General features: G+C 49.4%; 1 protein-coding gene across 1 annotated transcript in view; it reads right to left on the bottom strand.

Moving 5' to 3' along the window:
• vwa8 (von Willebrand factor A domain containing 8) overlaps positions 1-19,096 on the bottom strand; it is a 238,558-nt gene that overhangs the window by 117,004 nt on the left and 102,458 nt on the right. The window lies entirely within an intron of this gene.

Genomic DNA, 19,096 nt, shown 5'->3' with positions numbered 1-19,096 from the left:
TAGCACAGTATGCTAAATACTATATTCACTAAGCCACATAGCAGAGCAAATAATACCAGCTGCCTTACTAATGCTAGCTAAATTTATACAGGGTATCTGCAGGTTTCAACCAGTTCCATTTAAGACTTTTTAAGACCTTTTTAACCGTTTCGTGGCCAACCACGTATATATACGTTATTGGGCGCCATCCTTAAACGGCCAACTACGTATATATACGTGTTACCACACGGTTTTGCTTTTATTCCATTTTTATATCCTACTCAATGTCACAGAGCTGTATGTTGGCTGGAAACGGCATATCGGGACTCCGAAAGTGCAGTACCGGCCGCCTATTGCTTATTAACAGCGGAGGAGTGCGCCGAATGCTTCCGCATTTTCCCTGATTGGCTGCGACACGCCCCGCGGCAGGCGCGGCAACCGCAGAGCGGAGCGGCAGAGCTTGCGTCATTATGTAGCCCTAAACCGCGATGATTCTCATTAGAAAATTAGCTCACCTGGCAGCGCGGCGGTCCTCCGGTCCTGCGGTCCGTTGGTTTCAAGTTCGAATCCCATCAATTTATTTTTTTTATTTTTTAACATGTATTCTTTCGCCGGTTAAGGTTAACAAGGGGGACCGTAGCGGCGGGATGGAGCAGCGACGCTGCCCAGGTCGACAACACAGAACGGCTGTGTTTACTACGGTGCCTTGTTAGAGACTGCAGTTTTGCTTGATCTGCGCTCAAGGTAGGCAAGGTTCTGACCAGGCCTTGAGCACTTCTTCTTGCTTTCCCTTCTAAATGTTTTGTAAATAACGATGTTTTCCAAAACGAGTGTTGCTGCACTACATTTAGGATACGATGCGGGTTATGTGTGAATTGTCTTGTCACTGGTATTAGCTTCTCCATGCAAATAGGGTTGTTTATTACTGTTACAAAGGATCAGATTAAACCGAATATATATATTTATTTATTGATATATATTGCATAGTATTTGTATATCGTTTGATATCCCTTGTATATTCCTTGTACATATACACGAAATATCCCTTTAGTCCAGCCCATAATATTTCATTCTCCTATTGGACAGCGGTCCACCGGCGCCAGGGACCGGCCTCCGGAGCCAAGTTCAAAGTCACCGACACGACATGTCTGTACTTGCCCCGGCCCTGCCCAGGGATACGGCGACAGAAATGAGAGTGGCACTATTTGTGCACCGTGCGTATAAATACGGCGCAGGTGAATGTAGAAGCCCCTTAGCCCCTTACCTCCGTACCCTTCGTGCATTTAGTATGTTACCGATAAGTTGAAGCCTCACCCACGATACAACGTGCGGTGAAGTATGGCCTGTTTGGCCTCAGAATAGAGCATCGAGACCGCGTGCGAATTAGTAACTGAATTGTCAGAGTTTGGCACTATACCGTCGAGTGCAACATATTTCTATTGAGTCGTTAATAGTCTATTTGTGTATAGTGTATCGTGCGGTTAGAATTCTATAGTGACCAGCATCTCCAACGCTTTCTCGTATTAGCTAGAGTTCTTACCCAGGCTGGGCCGACCGCATGGCGCTTTCACCCGAGGAGACCTAGGCGAGAACCGTATGGACATGTACACTGGATTAATCTACCCGACGACTACATAGCCCTTTGCGGCTGGAATATATTTGCTTTGGTACTGTGATTTATGGAGCGGATAATCGCTGACGCCTGCACGTGTTGGATTTACCCCGAGAGGAGTCAAGTCGAGTCTGCGCTCAGAGAGCCTGAGGCCGCCTAGCTTTCTTCACTGTAGAGCTACAGTCTACAAGAGAACCAAGCTGTATTCGTCTGTGGATCAAGAGACTACTGCACCGGCTTCTGTACCTGAAGTCTCCCTAGTCATCGTTGACCAGACGTCCTACTACCGACAGATCTTCTACCCCCTTGCTGGCTTACAACCAGTGGGAACCCCTTCCAGTATCTCCCGCTATTACTAGTGTACCATAGATATAATTCCCTAAGATTCAGGTTGTATAATTACCTCCTGCGTAACCAGAGAATGGACATTCGTTATTGATTTGCCTACGCATACTCCTTTGCCTTACAAGTGCATTCAAAGAATAATGTAAAGTATCCTATGTACCTTTTGCTCCATTAAATACTTGATTAATACCTTTGACTGGAACCGATTTCATTGTGGGAAGTGTTCATCATATTCATATATCGTGTACTGTATGGCCAGTAATTAAAGTACATAAAGCGGTAGTGGTTTAATGATACCATACTTATCAATACAGTCAGGGAATTGTACCCCTCAGTTACAATTGGTCCTTCGAGCCGGAGGGTAACTAGTGTAATATTAATATAGTGGTATTAATATTGAAATGGCCTATGATGAACACTCCACAAAACGGTCCTCCTAAAGTAGATCGCCCGCAGCGTAGACGGCAGCCACCTCAGTACTTAGAGGATTACGTTGCCAGTATACTACCTAGCCTTCTACAGACGGTAAACGCGGAAAAAGTAGAAAGTAAAATTATGTCCGACCCTATCAACCAGGCTACCCCGCCAACAGAGGCCCTAGTGGGTTCTAATGTAACTGACCAAGCTCACGGTAGGGACCAGGAGGGAACTGACACGACTTTACCCCCCGCCAAGACCGAAGAAGTAGTCCCCGGAGAGCTCCAGGAGAAAGACAACCCTCCAGAGATGGAACTCTGCCCGGTACAAGAAGAGGAGAGCGCCCAGGAGATAGAGCTCCAGGACTCCCCGCAGGAGAACGCATCTCCAACGAGTACTGCCAGGAGCGGATCACCTCAACCAGCGTCTTCCCCCAGCGAGGCGGACAAGATGCTGGCACAGGCGTTCCTCGCCAGCCTAGCAGCCTCAACAGAGCGCGATCGACTCCAAGCACAGACGCTTAGTGAGCGCGAACATTCTTCCATGGAAAGAGAACGCCTCCAAGCGCAGCAACGGAGCGACGAAGATCGTATACGTCTAGAGATTAGACGCCTTCAGACGGAAGAGAATATGGTAAGAGACCACGCCGAAGCCCAGCGCACCGCCGCCGAAGCCCAGCGCGCCGCTGCCGGTGCCCAAAGAGAAGCAGAGCGCGACATCGCTCTCACCAAGCGCGAAGCAGAGCGCGACATCGCTCTCACCAAGCGCGAAGCCGAGCGCGACCGATTACAAGCGCAGCTAATGGAGCAGCTGATCGCCAGGGCAACACCCCCTCCCTCCGCACGGGGTTCCAGGGCCTCGTCAAGACACGGGTCAAGGGCACCCTCCCCTAACCGATCAAGCGACCCTGAGCCCGACCACCAGAGAGAGCCTATACCCCCCTCCGAACTCCTTCCCCGACCGGTCCCAGTGAGACCCAGCTACAAGGAAGGAACGGTATACACCGCGGAGAGGCTAAATAGACGACTACAGGATCTAGAGGACCTGACAGAGGAAGAAGAAGAGGGAGAGGAGGAGAGTCAAGCCCGACAGCAGCACAGTACTCCACAGGACCAGGAGGTCCAGTACAGCCCAGGCTCTACCCCCGCGGCTCTGCGCTACAGACCCCCGACTCAATTCACGGGTGAGATTGACGCACGACCAGTCCCGAGGAATAGCACCTGGATACGCGGGCCATGGTACCCTGCCGGTACCAGCCCACGAGAGGCGTAAGAGGAGACTCGCCTAGGAGGCCTCTCTTCCAACGCTCACCGATGTGCCAGCCATTTACGGCATCATACATTGGCACACCGACGTTTCCAGACTTCACCCATGAGAACAGAGCACAGTACACGGAGCTACGGATGTGCTTAGAGACAATGATGGCTGATGTAGCTGATGAACGCCACAAGTATGCTATCCTATTGAAGCACCTCAAGGTGCCCCGAGCGCACAATATAGCGCTGGCCTATGCCACCTCTACTACCCCATACACAGCGGCTCTAGCAGCACTCGACCAAAGATATGGACGCATATGGGACTACGTAATACAAGAGATAAGGCATATTGACCGCCTACCCCCAGCAACAGACAATCGCTCACTAGACGACCTGTCTATCAAGGTACAATCCCTGGTAGGGATGCTGGGGGCGCAACGAGAAAAGGGTATGCACGAACTATACGCAAACTCTAATGTCGAGAGGATTTTAGAGAAGCTTCCGCCCGCCCGACAAGAGCGCTTCAGGCGGCAAAGAGACCACCGTGATCCTAACGGTCCCGAGCCATCCCTCCTAGACCTAGCCGACTTCCTGGCGAGAGAAGTCAGCAGCCTGCGATTGGATACGTTCGTGCGGAGCACACCAAGCTCCAGAGAGGGACCTAGGAGAGCAAACGATGGCCGAAGATTGGTGACTGTCATGCACCAATCAGAACCAGTACCAAGCAGCAAGAACCACAGTACCCCCTCGATGAAAGAGAAGTGGAAGATGGTGTGCCCGTACTGCGAGAAAGAACACTGGTTGTCACAATGTGACACATTCAAGAAGATGACCGCCGACGAAGTGGGTCAATGGATAAAGTCCAACCGACGCTGTTACCGATGTGCGCGCAGTCACATGGCAGCCGAGTGCCGCTTAAAGAAGAGGTGTAGTCGGTGTGACGGAGCCCACCTAGATGTCCTACACGACAGTAACAGAAGAAAGCCCGCACCCTCAAGCAGCACAAAGGCAAGTGTTATGTACATTGACCCCGCCAGCGGCGGGGGCGCCCGAGTGCTCTTAAAGGTGGTCCGCGTAACACTGAGTTACCAAGACAAGGTCATGGACACTTACGCCGTCCTTGACGACGGGTCAGAGAAGACCCTTCTCCTCGCATCCGCTGCGGCCCAGCTGGGGCTGCGGGGGAGCGAAAACCAGATGACGATTCGGACAATAAGAAGAGATCTAAAGACGATAAAGGGCGAGAATGTCTCCTTCACTATCGCAGCAAGCGGGTAGCCAGAGAGACGGTATAGGATTACTAATGCTTTCACCAGCCAAGAAATAGGCCTGTCGCAGTTAGGGGTGGGACGATACATCGATCCAGATCGATACATCGATGTAATTATCAACAATCGAATCGGATCGATGCGATGTAATAAGATCGATTCATATTGATACTCTTATTTTGAAAATCCTGTGGCGAGTCTCATATCCGCCCAAGAACAACAGCAGTAGCTCTGTGTGTGTAGATGTTACAGCATAGCATTCTCCCTTTCTGTGTGTGTGTGTGCGCACGTCTTTGGAAAGACCAGATGAGGTCAGAGGAGTTTGATGTTTAAATGTTATTTAAACATAAACAATATAATACATAATAAATGTAGGCCTATACATGATCATGCAACATCAACAAATTGTTGTAGGAACGGTTTGGGAGAGGGAGGTTGTGAGTTTTGAGTTCCAAAAAATGTAGCTTAAAGTTTAAAGCTCAATATATAAAAACGTGGCACTTTACAGTGAACAGGAGGTCTATTTGTATTAAAAACAATAGATTGATTTTCCTTTAAATGTCTGGAAGAGCTCAAAAATACAAATGTCAAATGATATTTTCATTACCTTTTTTTTGTTGATCTAAATGTTACTGATTGTGTTAAATGGGCATATGATATCATCTCATATCGATTGCAGGCACCTGAATCTAATCGTATCGTATTGTATCGTGAGAGACTTTGTGATATCGGCAAATATCGTATCGTTGTCCAAAGAATCGATATCGTATCGTATCATGATGAAACTGGTGATTCCCACCCCTAGTCGCAGTACACCTGCCCCATCGCCAAGCTGATGGATAAATATGTGCATCTGCGTCAACTACCTATCCCGCTCATAGACGGTGCCACCCCGACCCTGCTGATAGGCTCCGACCATGCAGACCTCATAGTCCCGATAGACCGGGTCCACACAGGGCCCAGAGGCTAACCTGCAGCAGTCGAGACCCGCCTAGGATGGACATTACAAGGCCCCCTCGCTAAGTCTCTTAACCGAACAGCAGCCACTAGCTGCCTCCACTCCAGAGTGACAGAAGAAGACACCACCCTCCTACAGCATGTCGAGAGGCTATGGACACTAGAGACAATGCCCTTTAAGAACGAAAAGAAAGACATTCGTTCCAAGGAAGACATTTACGCCATAGCACTCCTCGAGCAAGGGACAAAGAGAGTCAAAGTCAACGGAGTGATGAGATACGCAACTCCACTCCTGAGGCGAGAGGGTATGCCCACCTTCCACGCCCCAAAAGAAGCGACGGAGCGGTATCTATTGAACACAGAGCGGCGCCTAGCCAGAGACCCCGCTCAAGAGACTGTGTACCGCGCTGAGATTAACAAGCTAATCACAGCGGGACACATAAAGAAAATTGACATTAAAGAGGCCGATCAGACGACCGAATCATGGTACGTGCCGCACCACAAAGTCCACCACAACGGCAAGGATCGTATTGTGTTCAACTGCAGCTACCAGATCGGATCACAAAATCTGAATAAAGAGCTCTTGCCCGGCCCAACACTCGGCCCCTCCCTACTAGGCGTGTTACTACGTTTCCGCCAGGACAAGGTGGCCATCAGCGGCGACATCAAAGGGATGTTCCTGCAGGTGAGACTAGTGGAGGAGGACAAGCCCCTGCTGCGGTTCCTATGGAGAGAGAGGATCGGGGATGAGCAACCAGCCATCTATCAATGGGAAGTCCTCCCTTTCGGAACCACATGCAACCCATGCTGTGCTACGTTTGCACTGCAAAAACACGTTGCAGAGGACCCAGCAGCTGATGAAGAGGTCCGAAAAAGTGTAGAAAATAGTTTCTACGTGGACAACTGTCTGCAAAGCGTCTCGACGCCAGAAGAAGCCGAGGCCCTTCTACTCAAGCTCCGCGCCTCCCTGATCAAAGGTGGCTTTGATCTCAGGCAGTGGGCCAGCAGCGACCCGCAAGTATTGCGCAGCCTCTCCCCAGAGGACAAGGCAGCAAGCAGCGAGACCTGGATGGCGACCATCCCAGGAGAAGCCCAAGAAATGACATTAGGACTAGTCTGGAGCTTCAAAACAGACTCGCTCCATTATAAACACACACCCCTGACCAAGGAGCAGGGAAGGTCGACTGCACTACCGACCACCAGACGGAGTGTATACAGAACACTCGCCAGACAATATGACCCGTTGGGATGTATTCTACCTTACACCACCAGGGCAAAGATGATTGTAAGAGCGTTATGGGACAAGGACCAGGGCTGGGACGACCCCATACCCGAACACCTTGCATCCACATGGAGAGAGTGGGAGACGGAACTCAGCTCACTCCCAGGTGTTAACATACACCGCAGCTACTTCCCACCCACAGTGAGGCCGGAGACGTGCCAGATGGACCTGCACGTCTTCAGCGACGCCTCCGAAGTAGCCTACGGCTCGGTGGCCTACTTGCGTGCCCGAGAGGAGGGAGGAGAAATACATACTGCTTTCACCCTGGCTCGCTCAAGAATAGCCCCACGAAAGCAACAATCTATCCCGCGTCTAGAGCTCTGCGCAGCCCTAGCAGGAGCGCACCTCGCCACGTTAATCCAACGTGAACTCACCATTCCGGTGCAAAGAACAATCTTGTGGTCAGACTCCACGACAGTACTCACATGGATCCGGTCTGATTCGTGCAGATACAAGGTCTTCGTGGGGGTCAGAGTCACAGAGATTCAAGATTTAACAGAAGTAGCAAGCTGGAGGTATGTGGACACAAAACACAACCCAGCTGACGTCATCACCCGGGGAATGTCCCTGGATGACCTCACCCGTCACAACCCATACAGTGACAGACCAGAGTTTCTCAAGCTCCCGGAAGAAGAGTGGCCTACACCCACCCCACGGGAGGCGAGTAAAGAGGAGGCCGAAAACAAGAAATCTGTGTTCTGTGGATTGAACACACTCGTCTCCACAGACCCCGACATAGACGATTGCCTCACCCTAGAGAGTGCGCAGCTAAAGACATTTCTGTGGCACCACCCAGAGGTTCAGCCCACTACTGACATTTCAGCAGCTGACTACGAAGAAGCAGAACTTCTTCTACTACAACGAGCCCAGAGAGACTCGTTCCCCGATGAGCTAGACTGTCTACAGGGAGCAAAGCCCGTCCCATCAGACAGCAGACTGCTCCACCTAGCACCCGAGAGCGACGCCCATAGTCTCATCAGAGTGGGTGGTCGTCTGCGGAGAGCCCCAGACTTACCGGATGACGTCAAGTACCCGATAGTCTTGAACAGCCGACACAAGGTCACAGAGCTGATCATAAAGAAATACGACGAGGATGTGCACCACGCAGGGGCAGAGAGAGTCTTCGCGGAGATCAGACGTCGTTATTGGATACTGCAAGGGAGAGAAGCAGTGCGGCGCTTCCAGCGAACCTGTCTAGACTGTCGTAAGTGGCGAGCGCAGCCCAGTATACCCCGGATGGCTGACCTACCTCCCTGTCGCCTCCGACTCTGCGACAAGCCTTTTCACTCCACCGGTATGGACTGTTTCGGCCCGCTGTATATAAAGAAAGGAAGAGGAACCGAGAAGCGGTGGGGTATTGTATTCAAATGCATGACCACCCGAGCGATACATATAGAACTCCTTCCAACCATGAGCACAGACTCATTCCTTGTGGCCTTCCGAGGGTTCACATCGCGGAGAGGCAAACCGCCTATATTGTTGTCTGATCACGGGACAAACTTCAAAGGCGGAGAAAGAGAGCTGAGAGAGAGCTTCCAAGCTATGGGCCCAGAACTTAAGACCCACCTCGCTCCATCCCAGATTGACTTCCAGTTTAATCCCCCGAACGCACCTCACTTCGGTGGAACTTGGGAACGAGAAGTACGTTCAATAAAGACAGCCCTGTACGCCGTGCTTGGGGCCCAGACCGTGGCGGAAGAAGTCCTAATGACAGTCCTCACGGAGATCGAGGGAGTATTGAAATCAAAGCCCCTCGGTTACGTCTCAAGTGATGTAGCAGATGTCGACCCAGTCACCCCCAACACACTCTTGATGGGGCGGCTGGACCCCGCGCTACCCCAGACAATGTACAGGCCTGAAGAAGCGAACGGCCGAAGAATGTGGAGGTACAGTCAAGTATTGGCTGACAAGTTTTGGAACAGCTTCCTACTCCACTACCTACCGTCTCTACAGACCCGCCAGAAATGGGTAAAAGAGAGAGACAATTTGACAGAAGGAACAGTCGTCATGATTATCGACCAGTCACTACCCCGAGCTATGTGGCCGGCTGGCCGCGTAAGCAAAGTGATCACCGGTGCCGACGGAAAGGTCCGAGCAGCTGAAGTGCTCGTCCAAGGGCGGACCTACACCCGACCCGTGGCGAGGCTAATAGAACTGCCAAGGCTCCCCGATACCATCGATGACGACCATGACCCCATGACTTTGTGAACTGACAGACCCCTCACAGCAGACATTGAGTAGTGGACAGTGCGGTTAATCTGTCTCTGCTTAGCTAATTAGGTGGGACTAATTAGGGGGCGGCTGTTACAAAGGATCAGATTAAACCGAATATATATATTTATTTATTGATATATATTGCATAGTATTTGTATATCGTTTGATATCCCTTGTATATTCCTTGTACATATACACGGAATATCCCTTTAGTCCAGCCCATAATATTTCATTCTCCTATTGGACAGCGGTCCACCGGCGCCAGGGACCGGCCTCCGGAGCCAAGTTCAAAGTCACCGACACGACATGTCTGTACTTGCCCCGGCCCTGCCCAGGGATACGGCGACAGAAATGAGAGTGGCACTATTTGTGCACCGTGCGTATAAATACGGCGCAGGTGAATGTAGAAGCCCCTTAGCCCCTTACCTCCGTACCCTTCGTGCATTTAGTATGTTACCGATAAGTTGAAGCCTCACCCACGATACAACGTGCGGTGAAGTATGGCCTGTTTGGCCTCAGAATAGAGCATCGAGACTTAAACTAACCTATAAAGCTATGCTTAGTGACATATGAGTGAAGAATGATTCTTCTCTCAGTCTGTAATGAAAATGAACAGTGTGTTCACATATTAACAGGTTTTCCTGTTTTAACTGGCCGTATTAAGGGTAAAGTAGGAGGGTTGTGTTTCCCCCCGGTTCCCTGGGGACTTCTTCATCCTCATCTCAGACATGTTGTTACTAAGGCTGTCAAATATATCGCGTTAATATCGCGTTAACTCCCGATTCTATTAATGCCACTAATTTTTTTAACTCAAGATTAACTAAAAAAAAAAAAAAAAAAAAAAAAATCTTTTTTACTAGACTTCACTCAGGTGTATTATTGATGCTCTCATTGATACTATGTTTGTTTCTGAAGTGTGTGTGTGTTCAAGTTTCAAGTTTCAAGTTTCTTTAATAGTTGTCATACAGAAGTACAGAATACTTTTATACAAAATGCTTCTTACTGTTGCGCTCCAGAGACTGTGCAAGACAAGATAAGTATGAAATAAAATAACATAGTAAAATTAGAAGTAAAAAAAAATTAGGTCACAGTGTTCAGTTTAGACATATGTACAATGTTCGATGCAGAATAGACGTAGTTACCATACAATATACAATACTGTGCAGTGTACTAATATACAATACTATATAGTGCAAGGCAGAAATGGAGAAATGGGACGAGGTGCAATTTAGGTACAATTCACAGTAGGTGTACGAGTTGTAGTGCAAATCCTTTATCAATAAATATAAAGTGTAAGTGTGTTTGTGTGATCTAAAGTGTGGAGAGTGGGTGCTGCAGTGTGTTGTTTGTTTGAGTGAGTGTGTGCGTGTGGGTGTGTGTGCTGTGTGCATTTGATGGTTGTTGCATAGTGATTATTGTTCGTTTAGCAGCCTGATGGCCTGGGGATAGAAGCTTCTTCTGAGTCTTTCTGTGCTCGCCTTAAGACTCCGGTATCGCTTGCCTGACCGCAGCAGTTCAAAGAGGCAGTTGTTCGGGTGGCTCGAGTCCTTAATAATTCTCTTAGCCTTCCCCTTGCACCGCTTGTTGTAAATGTTCTGGAGGGTGGGAAGCCCCCCTCCAATTGTGCGTTCGGCTGAACGTGTCACTCTTTGTAGTCTGCTACGGTCTTGTGCAGTGCTATTCCCAAACCAGGAGGTGATGTTGCCGGTCAGGATGCTCTCTATTGTACATGAGTAGAAGTTCCTAAGGATCTTCTGACTGACTTGGAACTTCCTTAGGCGCCTGAGGAAGTAGAGGCGTTGTCGTGCCTTCTTCACAACACTGTCAATGTGTGTGGTCCATGTCAAGTCCTCGGATATGTGGGCTCCGAGGTACTTGAAACTGTTCACTCTCTCAACCGGTGCCCCGTCGATGCTGAGGGGGCTGTAGTCCTTGACCCCCGACCTCCTGAAGTCCACAATCATCTCTTTTGTTTTGCTGACGTTCAGGGAGAGGCAGTTCTCCTGACACCACTGTGACAGGTTCTCTACCTCTTCCAGGTAGGCCCTTTCGTCGTTGGCAGAGATCAGGCCCACCACTACTGTGTCATCAGCAAATTTGATGATGGTGTTGTTGTTCCGCTGTGCTACGCAGTCATGTGTGTACAGGGAGTAGAGGAGGGGGCTCAGAACACAGCCCTGGGGGGCCCCTATGTTGAGCGTGATGGATGAGGAGGTGCAGTTGCCGGCTCTTACCACCTGGGGTCTGCCCGTCAGGAAGTCCAAGACCCACTGGCAGAGGTCATAGTTCAAGCCCAGGTCCCTGAGCTTGGCTATGAGTTTGGAGGGGACTATGGTATTGAATGCTGAGCTGTAGTCGATGAACAGCATTCTCACATAGTTCCCCTGCCTCTTGTCCAGGTGTGATGCTGCTGTGTGCAGCACATGGGCTATGGCGTCCTCCGTGGACCTGTTGGGGCGATATGCAAATTGCATAGGGTCCAGGTTGATGGGGAGGGAGGAACAGATGTAGCCCTTCACTAGCTTCTCAAAGCACTTCATGGCTATGGAGGTGAGGGCTACAGGGCGGTAGTCGTTGAGGCAAGCGGGCGTAGATTTTTTGGGTACAGGGATGATGGTGGACTTCTTCAGACAGGTGGGGATGACAGCCTGTTCCAAGGACAGGTTGAAGATGTCAGTGAATACCGGGGCCAGTTGGTCGGCACAGACTTTTAGGACGCGGCCGGGGATGCCGTCCGGTCCTGCTGCCTTCCTGATATTCACTTTTTTAAAGATCCGTCTCACCTCATGCTCTGTTACCCTGAACACTGAGTCTCCATCAGCAGACCCCCTCCCCCCCCCCCCCATTGCCGTGGTTTGTAGGCTGGTGTTGTTATTCACAGCCTCAAACCTCGCATAGAAGGAATTGAGATCATTTGCTAAGGAGATGTCACTGTTCAGTTTGAGGGGGGTGCCTTTGTAGTCTGTCATTGTTCTGAGGCCCTGCCACATGCCTCTAGAGTCAGCCTGTTCAAACTGAAGTTCAACTTTATCCCTGTAACGCCGTTTTGCCTCTATTACTGCTCTCCTGACGTTGTATCTTGCCATCTTGTGTTCTTCCATGTTGCCTGTCACCAGCCCGGTGTTGTATGCTGATGTGCACACTTTCAGAGCCTCACGGACGGATTTGTCTACCCAGGGCTTTTGATTTGGGTAGATTTTAATTTTGGTGGAGGGGATTTTGTGTGTGTGTGTGTGTGTGTGTGTGACTGTGTGTGTGTGTGTGTGTGTGTGTGTGTGTGTGTGTGTGTGTGTGTGTGTGTGTGTGTGTGTGTGTGTGTGTGTGTGTGAGAGATATAGAGAGAGAGGGGGGTGAGAGAGATGAGGAAGGGGCAAAAGAGAAAAAGATCTGGGAGAGTGTGTGTGTGAGGGAGAGAGGGGGGTGTGTGATTAATCAGCCCTTGTGTGTGTGAATGTAACAAGTTCCTAACGTTTTCTTTCCCCTATTATTTCATGCACACTTTATTCATTGTTTTAAATTATTCTTTTCTTTTAAGTTATTTTGTGCATCACTCTGTTTTGAATTTGATGCAAATTTGCAATGCATGAGGGTCATCCTTTTGTGTTAAATGGCTGCACAAAGCAAGCATTTGTTGACTCGCATGTTGATAAGAGTATTAAAACTTGGAACTTGAAAAAGATCTGTTTAAGGTAGAAAAAAAAATTTAAAATAAAAATGCGATTAATTTGCGATTAATCGCGAGTTAACTATGGACAATCATGCGATTAATCGAGTTAAATATTTTAATCGTTTGACAGCACTAGTTGTTACACTACATTGTGTCACTGTGTGGTAGGGATACGATGTAACCCTTGGCTTGATTGCTGAGGTTGTGCTAAAACTGCTTGAGAAACTTTATTTTCCTAAAAGAAAAGATTGTTTGGTCGCTTTTCGTGTGTGCTTAGCAAGGCCTGTGGCCGATACTAATCGAGAATTATGTATTCTCTCATTATGAAAAACGGCGTTCCTCTGTAGAGTGTTTTTGCCATTTTTTGTAGGTGATAATGGGTTGTGTGTGTCGTGTGACCTACAACTGGGTTGGGCTGGCCACAGAAGCACATGTGTAAGTTTGGTACCAAGGCTCTTGGAGGGCCCTCTCTATTCTGTGTTTTTTCCTTAGTAAAAATCAGATAGCAGGTTAGCGCATGCGCTGTGTGAAGCTGTTAGACGCTTCATGGAGCTGACTATGACTGCGTCATATTCTTTTTTGTCATTACATCGTATCATGGGTGTGGGGTCGTAAAGGGGTGAACTGGTAACCTTTTCTCCCCCTTTTTTCTGTTGGTCAGGGGTAAACCCACCTGTCCTTCAAGGTTCCTGTCACGTTGCGGTTCGGCACGTTACAGGGTGAGGGGGGGGAGTTTCCTGGTCCCACGCCCTGGAATATTGGGCGTGTGCACCGCAGAAATTCCCCCGCCATAGAGTACGTCACTGTGCGCGTCTCTGTTGGTAGGACTTCCGTGTGCTGTTCAGGTCCATATGATGGATCTGTTTCAGGGGGTGGTCAGGGCTCCTCCTCACGAAGCTCCTATTCGGGCCTTCTGTGAGTTGGGATTCTCCTTCCATGTGAGGGAGCCTCCTCAGAGTACAGAGCCTCCTCCTCAGATTGTCAAGGTGAGTGGAACCTCAAGAAGGAGTCCTACTCTATTGTGTGTGTATTCGATTCAATTCGATTATTGAGTGTGTATGGGTTCAGTGCCTCCTCCCCGGAGAGCCCTAAAACCAAACTTTTACATGGCTCAAGGTGCAATATATTCTTTTCAATCTGTACAGCTCGCGTGGGAAGTCTCTCTGGGGATTTCCGTTTCCTTCCTATGGGAGGGTGGTGGGATGTAAAAATGTGAATTTCTTTTACCCCCGGCTGTGTAGACTGGGATACATACTGTTGGTGCTTCCTTCTTTTCTTTTAAAAAGAGTTGGAGTTAGGAAGTATCACACCCCTCTTGTCGTTCCCCTGGGCGCCTTGGGGATTCAATGACAGGTCTAAATAGCCTGTTCATTGATGTGGTTGTGTCCCGACGCACGCATAGTGCTAGCTCGGGGTGTTCTGTAATCAGGCGACTGACTGGCACGCCTTGGTTGCTTGAGGTTAAAACGGCGTTTTTATAAAGCAACTGGGATGGAGGTTTTTCCTCTTCCGACAACCTGTTTTGGTTGTCGACGGATTCACGTTCATATCTGGGGGATGATGACGGAATGGATCTGAACATATGTAGAGGGGTCTCACGCCCTGGGGGTGGGCCACCGGGCGCGGTTCGCCCCGAACGTCTGGGTGGCGCCTTCTTTTCATGTTTAAGATCAACACGCATATCTGCCCCTTCTCCTGGAGTAGGCATGTCGGCGTGGTTAGGGCACGGGACTGGTTCTGGTCACGCTGGTCCGGATCAGTTGAACCCGTTGTCCGCCGGGGATGCAGATCTGCTGTTCTGGTACCCTGAGGGACTTGGGCTTTTTCAGGGGGAAAAATGCCAGGTTGGTCCGGGTGTCACAGGGTTAAGCGCTATGGAGGCCCTGGTTGGGTACATTTTGTACTCTGCACTGTCGTAATGGCTTACGGCCATGCCAACCTGTACACGCTCGATCTCGTCAGATCTCGGCCGCTACACAGGTTGGTCCTGGTTAGTACTTGGTTGGGAGACCGCCTGGGAATACCAAGTACGGTGTGCTTGGGGCTGGTTCTCCATTATTTTCGCTCCTTTCTCACGCATGGCGAAGAGGGGCCTGTTGGGGTGGTCTTTGACCTCCTCTGGTGACCCTGTGCTTCCCGTATCGCCGGGCCCGGTCCGAAGTAATGTTTCGTCGACCCGTAGGCCTGGGTTAACCCTTTTTTGAAAACTGAAACACTTGTACTGCGGTATAGCCGGTGTATACCCGCAGGTGTGTTTTGGAGTTTTTTCTTGAGGGGTTATAGGAACAACCACCGCATTGGGTAACGCCAAGGTGGTTGATTCCCTGGTGTGTTGGAGCAGTGTCAACTCCCGGGTTACCCGGTTGAGGGTGCCCCTGCACGTTCATGACGTCTGCTAATCGTGTCAGCCTTCTCTGCCTCAACCCCTCTGGGTGGGTTTTTTTTAAATGGAGGCTCGGTCATGCAACAACGCCAGCATACGCCCCTTCCGCCGGGGCGGCTGTGTTCAGCTGTCCCCTCTGGCGCCTGTCTCGTCCGCAGTCTCCAGGCTAGGGTTAACAGACTGTTGCCTGGTTTTTCCCCGGTGCGCTGCCTGCTTCCGTTGGTTAACCTTTTTTGTGTGCTTACGGCCATGCTGACTGCCTGTTCTGCAGGGTCAGTGTGCCAGGCGGTGGACTATTGGGGGGACAGGGCCCGCTCGCTGAGGGGCCTTTGTCTGAATACGCTGGCGATGTGGGGGGCGGGGTCACTAAGTGCCCACCTGGTGGGGTCTTGATGCTGGCATCATGGACTTCTACGGGCCCCCGTTCCAGGGGGTCCAGTCCCTTTGGTGGGTCTGGGTCTTCCTTCGCGCTCCGCTGCTACGGCCTTGCCACGGGGTTGGGTTTGCCCTTGACCCCGTGATTCTGGGGGCAGTAACGAGGTTGTTCCCTCCGTTCGTTCCCGGGTGGCATGCGGGTTGTGCGTGTGTGTAGTCATGGGGTCAAGCCACGGTCTGCTCACCCTGTGCGTTGAGTTGCTTGAGTGCCTCTTCGCACGGTCGGGTCCATCGCCCTCCCGTGATCCCCCAATAGGGGGGGTGCCCTCCATTAGGGGGGGTCGGGGGGGCTCGGTCCTCCCTGATCTGATGGTTGTGGGGGGCCTCAGCGGGGTACATTTGTCGAGCTTCTAGCTCCCGCTCAGCTCCTGCTATGCAATATGACGCTGAGCGGAGCTAGTATGAAACAGAACGTTAGGTTATGTATATAACCAAGTTCTGTTAATACTAGTGACGCTCAGCGTCTAGACGCCGCTGCGGCCCTTGATTTTTCATTGTGGTGAAATTTGTTGGGAAGGAGATGAGTGTGTGGCACCACCCCTGCTTATGTAGGTAAGCGGATGGGGGTGTGGCCAGATGAATGCTGGCATATAAAGGTACATTTTGAAATGTATTCAGTGTATATACGCTGAAGCGAGATATATGCAATATGACGCTGAGCGTCACTAGTATTAACAGAACTTGGTTATATACATAACCTAACGTTTTCAATCCATAATAAGTTAACAGAAAAATAAGTACACAACCACATTATTTCAAATGTTTATTGTCATTGTTTTAAGAACACAAGTTGACTTGGTAATACTCACATTTTGAGTAAAAAAAAATAGCTTTTAACATGTGCAATGTTCAATGAAATAGAAAAATAAATAATATAATTTGTTGATTAATCCCACTGGTCACAATGGTGACCGTAATAATGTTTTTGTTATAAGGCTCTGCAAATGTTACTGAATGATGTAGCAATGTATTTCCAGCTAAATTGAAATAATAAACAAATAAAGGGTCTCAATTAAATATGTGGTAGTAAAAAGAACTTGTGGGAGGATTTCAACAAGACAATTACGACAACAGTGCAAAATATTTCACTATAATATTTCAAAGCAAAAAAAATATATATATATATATATTATATATATATATACACATGCCTAGGGTTGCCTACCCCTGGAATATAGCATCAGCCAATGGACATATCGATCTACCAGATGGCGATCAAATAACTGGGAAATTCTTTTTGGAATCCAACCGGCCACAGGTAAGATTTGACGTCGATTTCAATCTGATCAGGCTTTGTTCTCATAGCCATCCACCCGGTCATCGTATGATGTTGCAATAACGAATGCCGTTATTGGTAATCAATAATCAGAAACGACTCCCCCCCCCCCCCCCCCTTTCATGCATTCATGGTGGACCATGATACCGATCATATGCATTTTGATTTTTAACTCTAGCTTGTGTATGTGTAAATGCCAATCAATTTAACGTTATTAGCTTAGCGCCCTATAACTAGCTTTGCAGGAATTATACCAGACCATTCCGATATAACGTTCATATTCACGACGCTATAAAATGGGAACGTATTGATGAAAAAATTATTTCTTTATGGCATATTGAAGGGAAGGTTTATACTGTCAATTGACAATGACAATGGATACATAGCGGAGGGCGGAGCTAGGCGATCATGGAGTAGACGTGTTTCACGTGAGCTCCCTTCTACCGTGCGAAATATACTTTTCTCCCCATTAGTCTTTATTTTATTTTTATTTGTTTTTTGTCTGCTTGTTGAGTCGTCGAGTTTCAACTACTGTCGTCGACTTTTTTCAACTTTCTGCGATGTCGGTGGTGGAGACCAGATCCATGAGCGCCCCAGCCAGCAAACTGCCACCGGGCCTGGCCGCGCCGTTGCCCGGTATCGGTGAGATAAGCGAAGCTGTGCTCTCGGTCATAACCAAGCTCCATGCAGACTTTGAGACACGCTTCGCTGAAACACAAAGAAAAGTGCTGGCGGATTTTTGTGATAACCTTCATCGAGAGATATCAGAGGAAATTAGGTTGGCGGTCGACCCGTTGAAAGACAAGATGGAGTCGCTGCACGTTGTCTCCTCGGCTAATGCTAACAAACTAGCCACGCTAACGACAGAGGTCTCATTACAAGGCGAGAGGTTGGCGGGTCTGGAGACCTCCCTGCTGGCTAGGCAGGCTGAAGTTGCCAAACTACAGTCGGTAATTGTGGAAATGCAGTCCCGGGAGAGACGCTACAACATCAGGATTGTTGGAGTACCGGAGGGCAACGAGGGAGGCCGTCTCTCTGAGACCATGCCGGAATTGCTGCAGGAAATACTGGGGAAAGATGTCCTCCCCACCCCTCCCGTATGTGAGTCGGCCTACAGAGCGGGCAGGACCAGTCCTGGAGTGAACAAGGAGCCGAGGCCCATCATTGTCAAGCTGAACAGGCTTCAGCAGAGGGAACTCATCATGCGGTCGGCCCGTGCCAGAAGGGGTAAACTAAGGCTTGGCGATCACAAAGTGGCCATTTTCGAAGATTTTACGCCGGAGGTTCAAGCACAGAGAGGCGAATACAAAGTGGTCATGTCCAGGCTATGGAAACTAGGCCTGAGGCCCACGCTATTCGCTCCTATTCACCTGCAGTGTCTCGCCTTAATCCTCATCTTCGCCTTCTTCCTAGAGAAGTCTCTACTAGGAGGTGGTCCAGAGGGGGGGGGGGGGGGGGGGGCTGAGTCTCTACTATTAGACTAGTAGTCACACACACACACGCACGCGCACACACACACACACACACACACACACACACACACACACACACACACACACACACACACACACACACACACACACACACACACACACACACACACACACACACACACACACACACACACACACACACACACACACACACACACACACACACACACACACACACACACACTGTGGAACAGTGTCTGTCTGTCTGTCTGTCTCTCTGCTGTCTGTCTCTCTGCTGTCTCTCTCAAAATAGTATAAGTGCTATCTTGGCCCTGAGAGTTGCTCTCCGGCTCTGCAGCTGGACCCTCTCAAATCAGCACGAAAAAAGCTATAAGCTTATAAAACGATTTAATATGCTAAACTTAGGTTTAAATTCCTTAATTCACTTTTGTTTATTTCATAAAGATTTTCCCGACATAATGCTACCTGCCCCGACCAGATCCGTGACTCTGTTGCGATACAGATGAATTATCTACTCAGAAAGCTTATAAAACAATTTAATATGCTAAACT

The sequence above is a fragment of the Notolepis coatsorum genome, assembly GCF_963971535.1.
Source record: "Notolepis coatsorum genome assembly, chromosome: 3".
NCBI lineage: Eukaryota > Metazoa > Chordata > Actinopteri > Aulopiformes > Paralepididae > Notolepis > Notolepis coatsorum.
Note: the sequence above shows the minus strand (reverse complement) of the source record. Positions and strands in the feature narration are given on the sequence as shown.